The sequence below is a fragment of the Heterocephalus glaber genome, unplaced genomic scaffold (genome assembly GCF_053883595.1).
Source record: "Heterocephalus glaber isolate CG9 unplaced genomic scaffold, H.glaber_assembly_v1.0 deba00001606, whole genome shotgun sequence".
NCBI lineage: Eukaryota > Metazoa > Chordata > Mammalia > Rodentia > Bathyergidae > Heterocephalus > Heterocephalus glaber.
In genome coordinates this window covers 30,944,873-30,963,379 of record NW_028258377.1, presented here as the reverse complement: position 1 = coordinate 30,963,379, position 18,507 = coordinate 30,944,873, and the positions used below count along the sequence as shown (strand labels likewise).

Sequence of the window (18,507 nt, the reverse complement as noted above, 5' to 3'; positions counted from 1 at the left end):
CTCATGTTCCCTAACAATTTTAAAGCAATTTTTCTTTTCCTGGTCACTAATTGCAATCTTATCTTCTATATGTGAAATTTTATCCTCACATTGGTTCATTCTGCTGTGCAGACTTTCGATGGAGTTTTTAATCTCCTGGAAATCTGTTTGCATCTGTTTTATGGATTCCATTTGTTTCCTATGTTGGGATTCCATCTTGTTCCTCAGATCCTCTATTTTTTTAATCTGTGTCCTCTCTAGATTTATTAATCATGTCTTTCACCATGAGCAAAATCTTTGCTGTTATCTGAGTAATTATTTCTGATTTCATTTTTCCCAGATCCTCTTTTGTTGCTAGTTCAGAGAGTCCAGGTGGTTGAATATCAGATTTTTCCATCTTGTTTTCCTTTGGGGTTGCTGTAGGTGATCTGGAAGTCTGTTTTTGAGGCTTGTTTATGTGTCTTCTCATTTCCACTGGGGAGGGGGTGCTTCTGGCACCTGCGCGGCTCACCTTCTCTGCCCTAAGAGTGTGGGATGGCAGCAGGGGAGCTTCCTTCCGGGTGCTGGGACCGGCTCACCTTCTCTGCCCTAGGAGCGTGAGATGGTGGCAGGGGAGCTTCCTTCCAGGTGCTGGGACCAGCTTAGCTTCTCTCTGTCAGCATTGTTTTAACTTGCATCTCTCAAATGACCAGTGATGTTGAACATTTTTTCATATATTTATTGGCTTTTTCTTGTCGGGAGCCATTCTACATAATTTTGAGGAAAAAATCATTTCAGAATTAAATTATTATTAGGATTGTCTGAGGCCTCAATAGTCCCATGATGCTGTGACACTGAATGGCAATATTACATCAGCTGAAGACATCCTGGTTCTTTGATAGCTGAGTAGTAATACCTCCTTTCAGCTTTCTTGACCCCACAGTCTTCTGGTTCTTCCAGTATCTCAGGCTCCTTGGAAAACATTTGCTCTTCTTCTTCTGCTAGATATTGGATAGTGGAGTCTCTGGCTTTTCTCATGCTCCACTGCCAGTATCAGTCATAATAATCTCTGTAAATATCTGAACTATGACAAAAATCTTTACTTTGTCCCTTTAAAACTTTTTTTTCCAGTACTGGGGATTGAACTCATGACCTTGTGCTTACAAGGCACGCATGGCACCACTGAACTAAATCCCTGGCCCCCTTCAAAACTTTTTGAATCATAAATTTGACCATGTTACCACATGCACAAAAATTTTCAGTGGTTTCCATGGCATTTAGAGTCCAAACTTGATCAAGCAGGTGTCCAAACCTGGTCCAAACAGCTGTAGCCAGGAGGAAAGAGTGATATTGTGACCTTCCTGTGGGTTAGGACTCAAGGCCAGTTCTCAGGACAAGGGACAGCGATGGGACATTGGCCCAGCAGGTACCACTAAAATCTTTCATTGACACCATGGCCGTACATTTTCTCTTTTATGTACATTTTCTTTCACATTCATTTATATTATATTTATATTTCACTTTCTCCTTCCTTAGAAGAGATATTCATGGTATTAATTGGATTTTTTTTGGTAGCACCTGAGTTTCAGTTTGGATTTGGAAGTTACCAAGTTTTGGTTCACAATTTGTTTACAAACCCTCCTGGAGGTGAAGTTATTTCTGCTACTCTTGATGTGTTGATTTGCCTAGTTTCAGAAGCTACTCATTTCTTCTTCTTTTTAAAGCTAAATATCTATTCTGGTGACACCCTGTTATTATAGAGGACTGGTGTCATGAGTTTTGTTTTGTTTGCAGATATATCTGCCTATTGAAGCTGCTTTTCCTGTGTGCTAGCAGTTTTTTGAATTATCACTTGAGTCTCTTGGCTTCTAGTGGTAACACGAAACCTAGTTTCTCTTGGGCAGGTTGATACTGGAATTTCTTCATCTTTGATGATTCATCCTGGAAAGTGGTGGGTTACTTATTTGACCTGAGAAGTTAAGATCTGACAGATCCAAATACCAACTAGGGGAGGAGGTAATAAGAAAAAAGATAACAAGTATTAGTATTATTAGTACAGATTTATTCACTTCATTTTTTTTCTTTAAAAATTTTGTATAGCTGGTAATGCCAGCACTCTAGAAGGCTGAGGCAGGAGGACCACAATTTTGTGCCCAGCCTGGACAACTTAGTGACCTACCAGATCCTGTCTCAAAATAAATAATAAAATGGGCTGAGGATGTAGCTCAGTGGGATGGTCCTGGGTTAAATCTCCAGTACCATAAATATTTTTTTTTCTTTTTAAAATTACAATGTAAAATATGTTCATATGTCTATATGTATCTACCCTTTGACCCAGACATGAATCCTAGGTATTTAGCCAAGAGAAGTGAAATGCCATAGCAAAATAGCATGCAAGATCATTCTTAGCAGCTTTATTCACAATAGCCAAAGATTAGAAACAAGCCAAATGTCCATCAATAGAATACGCTGAACAAATTGTGGTACATCATCTGAATGGAATATGATAGCTATAGAAAGGAACACATCACTAATATGCAACAATCTGGATGGAGTTCACAAATACAATAGTGAGCAAATGAAGTTGGATACAAAAAAAACTATGGCTTCATTTATATAAAATTCTACAGGAGGAAAAACTAAGGTAAAAAATATTACAACTGTGGTAGCCTAAGATTGGGAGCTGTGGAACTAGGGATTAAGATAATTGACCTTTTGGCTTCTACTATCTGAACTCCTGCCAGTGCAAGGGAGTCTGAGTGGTTCATTTCTAGAAGACAACATCATGGCTCCAGGTCATGGAGTGGGTCTGAAAAGCCCACATAATGGATTGGAAATGGGCCTCAACTGGAGAGTTACTGTGTTTTTTAAATAATCTGTTTCTCATATTAGAACATAAGTTTAAGGCAAGAGTGTGGCCATACACACAGCTGGCTTTCTACCAAGTGTCTGGAACTTCATAGGTGCTCAGTAGAATGTGTTGAATTGAGTAATTATCTGAAAGCTTTTTGTACCAAGGAAACACCTGACAGATGGCAAGGTGGAGGTTAGTGAGAGAGTCCAGCTTGACTCTGACTCTACATTTGGGCCACAAAGTAATATAAACAGATTGATTAAGAGTATCTTAAATATACTAGTAAGGTTTCCTATGGCTGGGACACAATACCCAACACCCATATCTTACAGGAGCAAAGGTTTAATTTAGCTTACAACTTTTTTTTGAGACAAGCTGTTGCTCTGCAGTCCAGTAGCCCAGGCTGGTCTGGGTCTCACTATATATTCCAGGATGGGCTTGAACTCACAGCCTTCTTACTTTCGTCTCCTGAGTTCTGGGATTATAGGCATGCACCACCATGCCTGGCTCAAGAGTCAGTCTTTTAAAGTATGGATTCAGTGATTCTTTTTAACTATCTTCACAAAGTATGCAACCATTTGATATCTAAATCCAGAACATTATCTGCCTCCCCTCAAAAAACCCCTCATATCCATTGACATTCATTTCCTTTCCCTCTTTCCCCTCAAACCCTGGCAATCACTAATGTGCTTTCTTTCTCTATAGGTTTACCTATTCTGGACTTTTTTGTGTGGTATTGGGGATTGAACCCAGGGCCTTTACACTTAGCTTCACCCTCAGCCATTTTTGCCTTTTGTTTTGAGACAGGTCTCGATAAGTTACCCAGGCTTGGCACAGACTTGTGATCCTCCTACGTCAGACTCCTAGAGTGCTGGGATTACAAACATGCACGACCACTTCTAGCTTAATTTTTTCCTTTTGATTAAATCCAGTTCATCTATTTTTTTCCTTTGGTTATTTGTGCTTTTGGTGTCATATGTAAAATCTATTGCCTGAAGATTTAACACTAAATTTTCTTCTAAGAGTTTTGTAGTTTCAAGTCTTAAATTCAAGATGGTTCCTCCTCCTTTTGGGGGGTGGGTACTGGGAATAAATCCAGGGCCTTCACACTAAGCTACATCCTGACCCACCCCCTTTATTTTAAATTTTGAAACAGGCTCTTACTACATTGTGAATTTACTCAGACTAGACTCAAACTTGGAATCCTCCTGCCTCAGCTTCCCATAGTGCTGGGATTATAAATGCATGCTACCACACCAAGCTTCAGGTTGGTTCATATTAAATTAATTTATGTATATGGTGTGAAGTAGGAACCCAACTTCATTCTTTTGCATTCTTGGCCGTCTGGGTGTCCTAGGGCCATTTGTTAAATAGACAATTCTTTCTCCAATGAATTCTTTTGGTACCTTGTCAATATCAATGTATTACTTTTAAACCAGGGGTAGTGGCACACACCTATAATCCCAGCACTAAGGGAAGCTGAGGCAGGAGGATTGCAAGTTTAAATCTAGTGTGGGCAATTTAGCGAGAACCTGTCTCAAAAATTTAGAAAGGGGGTGGAGGTTGGAGATATAGCTCAGGGCAAAGGCCCTGGGTTAAATCCTCAGTACTGAAAAATTTTTTTCATTTTTAGAAGTTATCTATAACATCAGTAATAATGACTAGAATTATTGCTGGCTCTTGGTTTAAATAAAAAAAAAATTGCCCTCTCTTCTCAGAGGTTGTTTTAGAGATTACTTCAGGATCTCAAATTTGTGTGTGTGTGTTTTATTTTTTCAATACTTGGGATTGAATCCAGTGGTAGCAAACCTACGGCACACAGGCTCCAGTGGGCAACGGGCAGTTTGTATCATTGAAAGCTCTCAATGGTTTTCCATCACTGACTAGGCCCTTGTACAGGCTAAGCAAACACTCTACCAATGAGCTACATTCCCACCACTCAAATTTGTATTCTTGATTAACAAAGCACTGAAACACATTAAAGTACTAAAAAGGGTACTCCAAGTATTATTATATCAAGAAGTGTGGGTTTATAACTTTGCAAACTTTCATCTATAAAATGGAATCATAAGAATACTTATACATAGGGTGGGGATGGGATTAAATGAGTTTAAAAGATGCCTATAGAACTGTGCATTAGGAGGAATAATTATAAAATGCTCTACAAACATAAAGAAATCAAACTTGAGTGCTTTGTCAGAAGTTATACTAGGATGTCGGAAAATGAGCTTTGCTCTTTGGTTAATTAGCTCATTGACTTTGCCAATCACTTAAACACTCTCCATCTCAATTTCCTGGTCTGTTGAATGTAGGTAATAATGCCAAGTCTAATGACTTTTCTGGGTTTTATGAGACTGAAACAATGTAGGATGTGTAAAAGTACTTTGCAAAACTTGTTATTCTGGGTATTGTGAACTACTCATGGAGAATTATTTGCTTTCATTGAAAAATAAAAGGCCTTGGGTTTAATCCCCAGTCTCTCTCTCTCTCTCTCCCTCTCTCTCACACACACACACACACACACACACACACACACACACAATCTTTGAATTGTTTTTAGTGCCTAATTTATCCCTGCTTGAGGCCAACCAACCACAAGCAATGTTTACCACAATAAAACATTAACATGAGATTTTTTGCCACTTCTCTGGGTTAGAGCCAGGGCCCAGTATCTGACTCAAAGAAAGTAATTATACATTGTTTAATAACAACCAGGCCTTTAGGGCGCTCTCAATGAATACTTCTGGTTCCAGGTTAGAATGTGAGCAAAGAATATCACCCACAGTCTTTTACTGGTCACTTAAAATGTAGAGGATGTATGTTTAGAAACAAAACAAAACTAGTTGATTTTTAAAAGAAAAAAAAGTCACACAAAAACTAGCTGACTTTCTAAACATTATGTGAGAGCTGGAAGACCTAAGCCTTTATCCATCCCACCTACCTACCCTTCCACACAGTTATAAGGAGAAAGATGATTTGCCTGAGGGAATCCAGTTGGAGAGGAAGAAAAGAGTGAGTCAAATAAACTAACCATAGTAATCTAGACCACTATCACTGAAGAGTTAAAGGAGATACATATGCAACTATGAAACATTTCCAGTACTTTCTCTTCATTCTTATTGGTTGGTTTAGACCCAGTTGTCTCTGACAGTTGATATTAATCTTTGGAAGACACACATATAACCCAACTGTTATTGACAGGCGGGAGTAAAGATCCTTCACTGTCATTTACCATGTCACAGAGACAGCAAAGAGGCCACTTTGTGTACCAACACCTCTACTAGTTTTTCCAAATGTTGTAACTCTAACTTTGAGATTTTTCTCCTATAGGGAATATGTTTTACCTGCTACAGGAAGAGGAATGGCCCTGGGGCAAGAACAGTCTTTGGAATTTCCCAGAGGGCTAGAGAGGAAAGCAGTGCTGTCCTGTGAGACTATGAGGTGCATTCCTGTAACCTCAACGTTCTGGCAGTCTGAGCTAGGAGGCTGACAAGATTGAGCCCAGCCTGGGTAATGTAGCAACTCAGTGAGACCCTTTCTCAAAATAATAAAAGAAAAAAGGTTTAGGAATACAGCTAAAGGTAAAAGCCCTAGGTTTAATCCTCTGAACTCCAGAACTGAAAAAAAAAAAAAAAACCCCAGCTACTCCAGAGGTTGAGGTAGGAGGACTCCAGGTATGGGGCCAGCCTGGGCAATTTAGCAGACCTGTCTTAGAATAAACATAAAAAGGGCTGGTGGTATAGCTCAGTGGTACATCACCACTGTGTCCAATCCCCAGTAATACCAAAAACGAATGAATGAATGAATGAATGAATGAAACAACATTAGGATCTGAAGGCCTCCAAAAGAACTTCCACTGCAAAAGGTTTCACCTATTAGGTGCTTCTCCCTTTAACCATGAAAAGTTATACCTTGTATTTAGTTTTTTAAAAAATTAATTTTATTGGTATATTTTATGTATACAATATAATGACATTCATCATTGGAAATTTGCACCTTTACATAATCTCTCTTGGTTCTTATTTTTTCCCCATTCCCCTGCCCTCCCTTCAACCCTTCCATCCTTCCCTATTTACAAAGACTTTGTTTCCATTTTTTCCTTTTCTCATATTAATTCCATTCCCTTCTTTCCTTTCCCCTACCCCTCCCACTTTCCCTTCCCCTTTGCCCCTTTTCTTCCTATTTCATATTATCTATTATACCTTCTAGTCCTTATTTACACTTTCAGTTTCTCACACTTGAGAAACTATTCGGTATTTACACATGTATGTCCTATTTATTTCACTTAAGAGTATCGCCTCAATGTGCATCCATTTAGCTATAAATGTCTCTTAATTTCTTGTTTTTATGGCTGAGTAGTACTCCATTTTATAAAAAAATCCACATTTTCTTTATCCAGTCTCCAGTTGATGGGCAATTGGGCTGTTTCCAAGTTGTAGCTATTACAAGCTATGCTGCTATGAACATGGGTGCACATATAATATCACTGTGGTATGATTCTTTTAAATCTTTGGGGAAGATACGCAGCAGGGGAATAGGTAGGTCAAATAGGACTTCCAGTCCTAGTTCTTTGAGGTATCTCCATACTGATTTCCACAGTGGTTGTACCAGTTTAAACTCCCACCAGTGGTGGAGCAGTGTTCCTTTCTCCCCACAACCCCGCCAGCATTTGTTATTGGTTGATTTCATGATAGCAGCCATTCTTTCTGGGGTGAGGTGGAATCTCAGTGTTGTTTTCATCTGCATCTCTCAATTAACCAGTGATGTTGAACATTTTTCCATATGTTTATTTGCTGCTTTTACTTCTTTGTCTGAGAAATGTCTGTTCATTTCAGATGCACACTTTTGGACTGGGTCTTTATATTTGGGGGGGGGGGTCTGATTTTTTTGAGTTCTTTATATATTCTAGATAGTAGTCCTTTGTCTGAGGAACAACTGGTAAAAAATTTTTCCCACATTGTACGTTGTCCTTACCTCTGTTGGTGGTTTCTCTTGAAGTGCAGAAGCTTTTTAGTTAGGTGAGATCCCAGTTGTTGATTCTTTGTGCTAGTTCCCACATAGTCCACTTTCTAAGGCATACCAGAAAATATTCTCACCTGTTCAAGATGCCTTGATCCTCTTTAATCTTAGCTTCCTAAAATCACTGGGTTCCTCATCTCTTGGGACTACTTGTGGTGACTCTGCTTCTTCTCATATTTGACCTCTACTTCCTTAACCTAATAGTAAAATTTATCTAGTCAAGGGTTGAAAAGATCCACCTTCAGATGATGATCCAGACTATAGGCAATGATCTTCCTGAGAAATTCATGGACCTTTCTCCCACTGAACAGGCAGCTCCATAATTCCTGACATATGGGCGCAGGTTCTTACCAGCCAGTAAGCCCCAACATCCCAAGGTATCCAGAGAGTACATAATACTCAATAGATGGGACCTACAGCCCCTTTCAGCAGAAAGCAGCTATGAGAAGTGAGAGACCATCACACCCTCAGCATCCCAAAAAGAATTATGGGGATTATTTCTCTCAGGGTGAAATTAGGTAGAAGATTAGAGTTGGGGGGAAACCAGTCGAACACCTAGGTGGGAGGTGTCAAAGTCATGGAGATCCAGGACATGTGCAGAACACAGGATCTAGGATGACTCTGCAGTTCCTGAGTATTGTACAGAGAATCAATCAGAAAAGTGCTATTTTCAATTCTTCATTTACATTTTCTAAGAACCTAAGCAAATGTTTTGATAGGGCAGTTTACATTTGGTGCTAGGCCATGTAATTGATAGGACAACTGTCCCAGTGTCTTATTTGCATGAGGGAGAAGCAAAAGACCCCTTTCCGTTACCCTCATGACTGCTGTGTGTCTGTTCACTGGCCTGCTCTCACTCTGCAGAGAGTACTTCTTTTTCACCTTCAATAAATGCATACCTTTGCTAACCAAAAGAAAAGAAAAAACTGCCACACCACATGGAAACCAAGCATCCCTGCATTAAAACACAGCCTTTGGAATTTTTCAAAAGGAAAAAGGTGGACATGAAGAACAGAAACAATTACTGATTCCCACCGCTTCATCAAATGTGTCTGGACTAAGAACATTATTCGTAGTGGTTACCTGCATCACTAAAGCTAAGAAGCCCTTTACTAAGGTGAGGAGTTGATTCTGCCTGCTACTAAGGGTATTTGTTGTGAGGTTTTAGGAAAGGCTGAGATTGAAAATGTTGCATGCTTCCTCCTTTGCCTAGCACCATAACTAGATGAATTGATGAAATAGTAGAGGATATTGAGGTACATTTGTTAGAAAGGATTAATGTGTCAGCAATCCAGGTTGATGAGTACATTTATGTTGACCAAAAGGCAACAGTGCTTGTTTCTGTGTGGTATATTTTTCAGGAGGATTCACACGTTATGTGCACTTTTGTTGTCCTCTGATATCACAAATGTAGAACTATTTAAATCTAAAGTACTTTTTTTTGAGACAGGGTCTTGCTATGTACTTCAGGCTGGCCTTGAACTCATTATGTAGCCCAGGTTGGCCTCGAACTTGTGGGAATCCACCTGCTTCATCCTCCCAAGTGCTGGGATTACAGGCATGTGCCACCACACCTGGCCAGAACTATTTAAATCTTTGAATGATTAAATATCATTCAAACAACCATGAAATGGTCATTTTGTATCAATATATCCATGATTAGAGTGGCTCCCATGACTGGATAGCTTTCTGGATTCATTAATTGGGTCAGAAAAGTTGCTTCTGAATATGAGTTTATACACTGTGTCATACATAGAGAATTACTGACTAACTGAAAAACATCTCCTGAATTTAACAACATTTTATAGGATGCGACTAAAATTATCAAGTACATTGAAGTATGCCTTAACCTTATGTCTGTTTACATAGCTCTGTAAGGAGATGGACACAGAGGACACACATTTTTTTTTAATAAAGAGAAGTAAGGTGGCTTTCTAAAGGTAGATCATTGGCCAGAGTTTATGATTTTTGAAAGCCATGCCAGAGATTTCTTTAAGAAAAACAGTCATCACTGACAGCATGTTTCACTGGTATCACATTCTGATACAGAATGGGTTGCAAAATTTGTTTAATCGTGACATATTCAACCTCTTCAACAAACTCAATCTGTTACTTCAGGGGAGAATGACAGCTCTGTTCAAGTTGGTAGATAAAGTGGCTGCGTCCAAAGCCAAACTGAAATTATGGAGGCAACAAATGAACATTGAGATTTTTGACATGTTTCAAATATTAGCAGAGAATTTGAATGAGACTGAGCCAGGGCCTTCTTTCTCCCACTTGGCACATGATCACCAATCTTGGCTTTCAAAAGAGTTTGACATTACTTCCCAACCACAAAAGACACCTGAACTAGGAAGGAATGGACCTGCCACTCATTTGAGAATAAGCCAAGTGATTCAACTTTATCCACACTACAATAAGATCAAGTGTTTGAGGTCTTATAACACTGACAGTGACCTTAAAAGTATATTTGAGAGGTCTTCAGATCTCCATAAGTTTTGGATTTAAGTCAAGGTGGAATGTCCTGAGATTGTCCCGAAAGCACTGAAAAGCCTGATTTTATTTGCAACATCCTATTTTTGTGAAGCAAGGTTTTCTGCAGTGACAGCAACCAAAATGAGATCACGGAATAGACTGGACATAAGCAACAAAACCAAGTGTCACTGTTTCTCATCACTCTCAGAAAAAATCATCTAGTTGTAGGAAAACAAGTTCAAAGCTCCCACTGATTCTGCATGATGGTGAACTGTATAATTATTCCATTATATATTTCAATGTAATAATAATAAAGTGCACAAGAAATGTAACACACTTGAATTGTACTGAGTCCATCCCCTCATGCCAGAAAGGTTGGCGACTGCAGGTCTAAGGGAGGCCATTACAGATGAGCCACAGACATGGGACTGTGTGTGAGTTGCAGTGCTATTTACTGGGACAAGGCAGAGTAGAGGAGTGCCTTGAGTAGAGGTGTAGAAGTGGCAATCAAGATTGTGAGCTTGTTGTGGAGGCAGATGCCTATAATTTCAGTACTGAACAGGCAGGTGTATAGGGTGTTCAAGGTCAGCCTGAACTATATAGTGAGACCCTGGCTCATAAAACCAAACCCAACCCCACCCAACCCAATCAACCAACTGAACAAACAAACATAAGGCTGTGGCTCACATTCTGGATCTTGCCACAAACCTGTTTTACCATTTTGGAAAAGTTACTTCCAACATTTTAGGCCTTAATTCTTCACCTGGAGAAATACTGAAATGAGATTTGTTGACTGCAAAAGTCCTCCCAGATTCAACATTTTAGGATTCTGAAACATTTGAGTCAATAGTTGGCATACCTTTAGGTTTAATTGTGTGCTCCAAAAATCAGTCATGCTAGAAGAATCCATCTCTCTTCAATATGAAATCTTCCTTTGGCAAGAAAGTGAATGAAGCAATTATAAGAAACAGGCTCCTTAGATTCTGACACAGAATTGGCCTGGTCACTTAGGACAGAGTACATCTATTTTAACAATTATTATTTTCTTCCCCCAATTTCATGTTTAGCATCTACTCAGAATACAAAGCCACACTTCCATACCGCACCTTTGACTTGAAAACTGTTGGGTGTTAACATTTTTCCAGAGTCCCTGTGGACACCTCACAGAGAAAGAGAGAATTGCTTGAAACACATCTCCTCTCTGAAACGTTTTCCCTGTGCTGACCCTGTGGTTACAGCTGGATTGGTAGAGTACCACCACCCCTTCCCACTATAGTAAGTATGGACACAGAGGTCCTGTTACTTTTACTTTATAGCAGACATCACGAGTCCTTCCAGTTTGGTTGATTATTTTGGTTTCCCTCAAGTTCCCTGGGAGATGTATTTGGGAGACCTCCAAGCCTTATGTAAATATGCCAAGGCCCTAGAAGATCATACCAGGAAGGTGATAGAATGTAAACTGATTGTTTTGCTATTCTTATTTCGCTCTATAGTTGGTATGAGAATCACACTGAAGTTATTTACCACAATGCTATGAGTAGTCTTTTGAGCAAAGTCAGGGAAGAAGACTTTTTTCCCTTCCTTTCTCCGGTTTCCTTCACATGTTCAGCTGTATCCTGAGCCTTATTATTCACTGAGCAAGCATTTGCTATGTTTTAGACCTTGTCTAGTCCCTGGAATGAATTTGCATTTGAGGAGAGCTTTTGTGTATTTCCAAAAATGTTTCAGCTTAGCAGGGTGTGGTGGTACCTGTGATCCCAGACACTGAGGCAGGAAGATTGCAAGTTAGAGCCCTGCCTGGGCAATTTAGCAAGACTATCTCAAATTTAAAACAAAAACAAACAAACAAAGGGAGTGGAGATTTATCTTAGTCTAAAGGCATGGATTCAATCCCTAGTATTGAAGTTTCAACTTATGATTGCTGCTTAGTTCTTCCATTACTACATCTCTGAATCACTGATGATATAGTGGCAGTGGCTTTTAAATAGAAAACAAATAAAATTACACATAAAGTCTTTTAAAATGACTTGTGTAATTATCAGGTAGTGTTGCTGGTAGGCAGCAGGTACAATTTGGTTTCACTATCATAAAGTATTGAAGTGAGAAAGTTTGTGGACTGCATCTATTGTTGAGAGAGAGTTATTTTTCATAGCTTATGTGGGCCTATGTTAAAAAGTGATACAGAGATTTAAAAGTGAGGGGCCGGGGATTTGGCTCAGTGGTTCCGTTGCCTGGCTCACAAGTGGAAGGTTCTGAGTTTGATACCTGTACCAAAAAAGAAAAAAGTGAGGAATATTATCATCACATTTTAAATTCAGAGATGTTCATCACAGTGTAATTTACCATACAAAACATTGTGTATAATGTGAAAGCACAACAAAAGAGAATTGAGTAGATATCAGTATATCAATTACAATTATTTTAGAATTGTAATAATATTTGCATTTACTTATTATTTATTGTTAACTAAAATAGGTTATGGCAGCATATAACCCAATGCTCTTTTAAAAAATTATAAATAAACATCTGTTTTAAAATTTTTTACAAAGCAAAAAGCAAACCAGGTATGGTTGGTACACTCCTGTGATTTCAAAACTCTGAAAGGCTGAGGCAGGAGGATTGCAGTTCCCACACAGCCTGAGCAACTTAGCAATTTAATGAGACTTTGTCTCAAAATAAAAAATAAAACTAAAAGGGCTGGAGATATAGCTCAGGGAAAAGGCCCTGAATTCAATCCCAGTACTGCCATAAATAAGTAAATAAGCTATTTAGATGTAAGTAAAATTTTAAATAAATAAATAAATATATTTACCAACATACACTTTATTTATTTTATTTGCCATACTGGGAATTGAATCCAAGACTTTCACACTGAGCTACATTCCCAGCCATTTTTTATTTTGAGACAAGTTCACATTGAGTTGTTAAATTACACCAAGTAGTGGCCTGGAACTTGGGATTCTCCTGCTGTGGTCTGCCAGAGAGCTAGGATTATAGGCGTGTGCCACCATGCCCCACTTTATATACATATAAATTTATCAATCTGAAGGAACATATTAAATTCTTAACAAATATATTAGTTATTTCTAAATTATGGGTGATTTATAGTATAGTGTAATGATTAATCTCACAGACTCCAGCTAGATTGCATGAATACAAATCCTGGTTCTCTGTTCCCTGTTTCAAGTGATAAAACCTCTGCCTCAATTCCCACTCTCTAAGATAGGGATGATAAAAATGGGATCTGGCTCATGAATTGTTTTGAATAATAAGTTAAGATAGAAAAACTGCTCAGAATAATGCTTGGAACATAGTAAATACTATATGTCATTCGAATTTTCTGTATTACCCACGTTATTAACAACAGGACAGCTATTATACATTTACTACGTCTCAGGCTCTATGCAAAGCAAAAACAAAATAAAGAACATTTTATTATATGATGTTTTCAGTATGCAAAGTATTTCCATAAACATTGTCTCAGTCTAGCTTCACACCAGTCATTTGTCTGGATGTCGCTAACCTTACTGGGCAGATGAACCAACCGAACCATAGAGAGATGAAAAGGTTGGCCTGAGTAGACAGACCTGAACTCAGTTCCTTATTTATTCCCCACCCTGTTTCTTTTATTTGTATAGCACCCTGAACTAAATTCTTAGAGAACTAAATATTCTTTAAGGTCTCTTCCTCTTTCAGTGACTTTGTGATAGATAGTGATTGAATTAAATGACAATCAGTTTTTACCTATTGTTCTGATGCTGTAGGTAATACTGTTAGATAAGCATTGGAAACTCTTTTTATATAATCAGTAGAACAAGTCAGCAAATATTTATTGAGTAATAAGGAATACTTAAAGACTAGATATTAAAATACATGTGTACACACACATATATACTCACACACATATATACATATGTATCTTTTTTCATTTTTGAAGGAGCTCAAAGTCTATTAGGGCAGATAAATAAACAGAAAATACAGCTGGGCATGGTGGCACAAATCTATAATCCAAACACTCAGAGGGGGATGGAGGGGGATCATGAGTTTGAAGTCAGTCTCAGCTACATGGTAAGTTCATAGGGATTATATTCTGAGACCTTGTCTCAAATGAACAAAAGAAAATAACTCCCCCCCCAGGCACAAAATACAGTACTATGCTAAAATGTGGGAAAGACAATGATTGCAGAATACTCCTACACTTACCACAAAAAATAAGCTCCCAATAAATGATAATATATGATAATGCTGCTAATGTTAATTAATAGAAGGGATCACCATAAATAATAACATTACTGCATATTATAATTATGTTGAAAAGTAAACATGTTTAATTGCTGCTTTTACTTCTTTGTCTGGGAAATGTCTGTTCATTTCAAATGTCTATTTTTGAATTGGGTCTTTGAATTTGGGGGGTCTGATATTTTTCAGTTCTTTATATATTCTAGATAGTAGTCCTTTATCTGAGGTACAGCTGCTGAACTTTTTTTTCCCACATTGTAGGTTGTCTCATAGCTCTGTTGGTGGTTTCTCTTGCAGTGCAGAAGCTTTTTATTTTTATTTTTTATTTTTTGGTACCGGGGATCAAACTCAGGACCTTGGGCTTGCAAGGCAGGTGCAGGAACCACTGAGCTAAATCCCTGACCCTCAAAAGCCTTTTTTTTTAGTACCAGGGATTGAACTCTGGTCCTTTCATTTGCGAGGCAGGTGGAAGAACCACTGAGCTAAATCTCTGGCCCAAAATGCTTTTTAATAAGATGAGATCCTAGTTGTTGATTCTTTGTCCTAGTTCCTGTGCTACTGAGGTTTTGTTCATAAAGTCTTTTCCTATGCCAATGTCTTCAAGAGTTCTACCTAACTTATCTTTCAGCAAGTTTAGTGTTTCTGTTTTAATATTTAGATCTTTCATCCACTTTGATCTTAGTTTAGTGCATGGTGATCATACCACAGTGATATATGTGCACTCATGTTTATAGCGGCGCAGTTCGTAATAGCTAAAGCTTGATAACAGTCCAAGTGCCCATCAACTGGAAACTGGATAAAGAAGATATGGGTTTTTTTTTAATAAAATGGAGTACTACTCAGCCATAAAGAACAAGAAACTAGAGGCATTTATAGATAAATGGATACATATTGAAGCCATACTCTTAAGTGAAATAAATAGGACACACGTGTAAATACCTAATAGTTTCTCTAGTGTAAGAAACTGAAAGTGTAAATAAGGATTAAAATGATTAAAATGAATAATTGATAATTTGAAATAGAAAGAAAAAGTCCAAAGGGGTAGGGGTGGTGGGAGGAGAAGGGGAAAGGAAAGAAGGGAAAGGAAAAATTATGAGAAAAGAAAAAAATGGAAACAAAGTCTATGTAAATAGGGAAGGGTGGAGGGGGTGAAGGGCGCACAAGTAATGGGGGAAAAAATAAGAACTAAGATTCATCATGTACAGATACAAGCACCCAATGATAAATGTAAATGTATTGTATACCTAAAATGTACCAATAAAAGAATTTAAACAAAAAAAAAAAAAAGAAAAAAGAAAAGTAAACATACAATAACAATTCCATGGAGTTTAATGTCTACATTGCCTTGAACAAAGAAAGCATTAGCAAGTTATGTGAGCAACTTTACATTTCTGTGCCTAGCAATAATTGCTTACTGATATTTACCAAAAGTGAGAGGAGGAAGGAACAGCCATGGTTTATTCTTAGCTTATGCTTTGCTTTATTCATTGTGGTAGAATCAGAGCCAAAGAATGAACAGAGAAGTTTTCCATTCATATCTAAGAGTAGGCAGTCTTAAATTTTGGGCTCTCATGCTGTGTGGGTGCTATGACAACTCTTTTCATTTTCCATGTGAGGGAGAAAGGCTACATCAAAGTTTCTGAAGACTGAGAAGGGACAGGAATTATAGACTTCTGTGTAGATTGCCCCCAATATAGTCTGCTTCTTGTACAAAGCACTTCAAATATGGTAGACCATTGTCTACCATAGAAGACTTAGGAGAGCAGATCAGAAGAAGAATGTAGAGCAGCCAGCACCAACAAATGGAGGGAGGGGCTCTCAACTATGGTGTATAGTACAAAGGACAGTGGTGATAATAGTGATGGTGAGGGGCTGCCGAACAAAGCCCCCACTTCCCATTTTGCAGGACGGCATCAGCACTATGTTTTGAGAGCAGCAACCACAAAAATGGCAGCTACTAAGCTTCTCACTGTCCTCCAGTGTATAGGACTAGAGGTAGATTTAGAAAACTGAAAACACGGCCTTGTTCAAACATGGAGTAATGAGTCACAATTTCTCCTTATTAAAGTAAAGGCTTCAATTCACTGGTTATTTTGTGAGTGTTTGCAAACTCCAACTCACAGGTTGAAGCAAATTGATACAGGAGAACCTTCCCCACCCTACCGCCTTAGCAGAAACATCTGCTTGTGGGTGGTGTTGAACTTTTCATGTCCTTCCTTCTTTTCTTTCAGTCTTGAAAGTACCCCATATACTGGCACAGTCTCCAAGAGCGGAAGGCATGCCTCAAAGTCACAGGTGAGTGCTGACCTTGGATGATTCTATTTCCTAGTGGTGGCCATACTTTAGCAGGCACACTCTTTTTCTGTTAATCTCTATCCAGATTTTGGACTGTTACCAGCTCTGCTACTTCCGTCACACATACAGTCTTGGGAAGAGAATGTTGTGCCACCCTCACCACCACCCCCATCCACCTACCACACCCTTTTCTCCTTATGAAACCTCAAAGAGCTCCAAGGAGGGAACCAGTTGCCACCTGCTGTGTTGCCCTCCACTAGTGTGACTGGTTTTTCCTGCTGCAGCAGCCCTGATGACCCATGGAGACCGATGTAGTTAGCCTTGTAGGATGGAAACTCAAGTTTGGCAGGCAAACAATAAAATAGGTCTTTTCAAGTGATTCTGAGAACCTGAAAAGTGACTTTGTTGTAAAACCTGTGATTTTCCTTTCTCCTTTCCAATGAGTTGGATTTTTGAACTATACTTAGTATTCAGAACTCAAAGTACTCTCTGTTCTTGCTGCTTGTGAATGCATTACAAAGTGAACCCTTTCTCCCAGTAAGAGGAAAGGGTTTTTGAAGAACCCTGCTGCTGTCCTTCAGAAGGTAATCATATTTGACACACTTGAACTGGCCATCATTACCTCAGGTTTCTGAGCAAGGAAATGGAAAGAACTATTCTTTTACTCTTAAAAAAATGCACAAAAAATTTTAATTCCAGCCTTCCCCAGATAGAAACTGTTGGCCATAGAAAGTGAGGCAAGAAACTACATCTACTGTAACACCTACTGCATGCTAGAGACTAAGTACACATACACTGTCTTCCACAGGACAGTTTACACAGGCTGTCACTGGTATCTGACAGCTTGTCATTAATTCACAAGATTCCAGGAGAGTCACGCCAGGCAGAAATGGCAAGGGCTATTGAATTGCCTGTTGTCACCTAAGTCCTATTCTATTGCCTTGAGCAAGTTATGAGTTCAAACCAAACTTAAGAGGTGGGGAAATGGATTCTGTCTGTGTACATGTGAGGGCTAGGTAGAAGCCATCTTTGCAGATCAACTACCATAGTAGACCTGAATAAAAGGGAATAATGGCAGGTGGCTTGTATCTAGCTCAAAATCAGTAATGGTAAATGAATGTTTTGTGTCACTTTGCATTGCAGTGCAATTTATGGTCAAGGTAGAGGTTTCAAAATTCCACTATAAGTAGAAGTAGTTTCTATTGATCACTATGTCATGCAAAATCAATTAGGTAGTTTTAATCAGATTTGGAGGGTGTGATTGCAAAAATCAGAATATAGATAATATTTATTTTGCATACATATGATTGAGGAGCTCTTCTTCAGAGTTACAGTCATTCACAAGAGCAGTTGAAATTGAACTGACGCTGGAATTTGTGACAAAGGGTTGACATGTTCTGGGTAGAGAGAACAAACAGGTTTCAAATATGAGCCTCAAGCCAAGTGTGGTGTTGCATGCCTGTAATCCCAGGACTGGGAGATTGAGGCAAGATGATCACAAGTTCTAGCCCAGCCTGAGCAATATAGTGAGACCCTGTATCAAAATAAAAATAAATAAATAAATAAACAAACAAGGGCTAGGGATGTAGTTCAGTGTGAAGGCCTGGGGTTCAATCCCCAGTACCGAAATAAAATAAATAAGTAAATGCATCTCACACTGAAAGTCA

At 38.7% G+C, this 18,507-nt stretch overlaps 1 protein-coding gene across 5 annotated transcripts in view; it reads left to right on the top strand.

The window, feature by feature from the left end:
* The window catches only part of LOC101699615 (spermatogenesis-associated protein 31A6-like), a 791,892-nt gene that overhangs the window by 11,664 nt on the left and 761,721 nt on the right, over window positions 1-18,507 (top strand). For all 5 annotated transcript variants that reach the window (XR_015444821.1, XR_015444823.1, XR_015444822.1 and 2 more), the window contains exon 2: window positions 16,777-16,840. The gene's annotated coding sequence lies outside the window, so the exon portion shown is untranslated. The remainder of the gene's footprint in view (window positions 1-16,776; window positions 16,841-18,507) is intronic.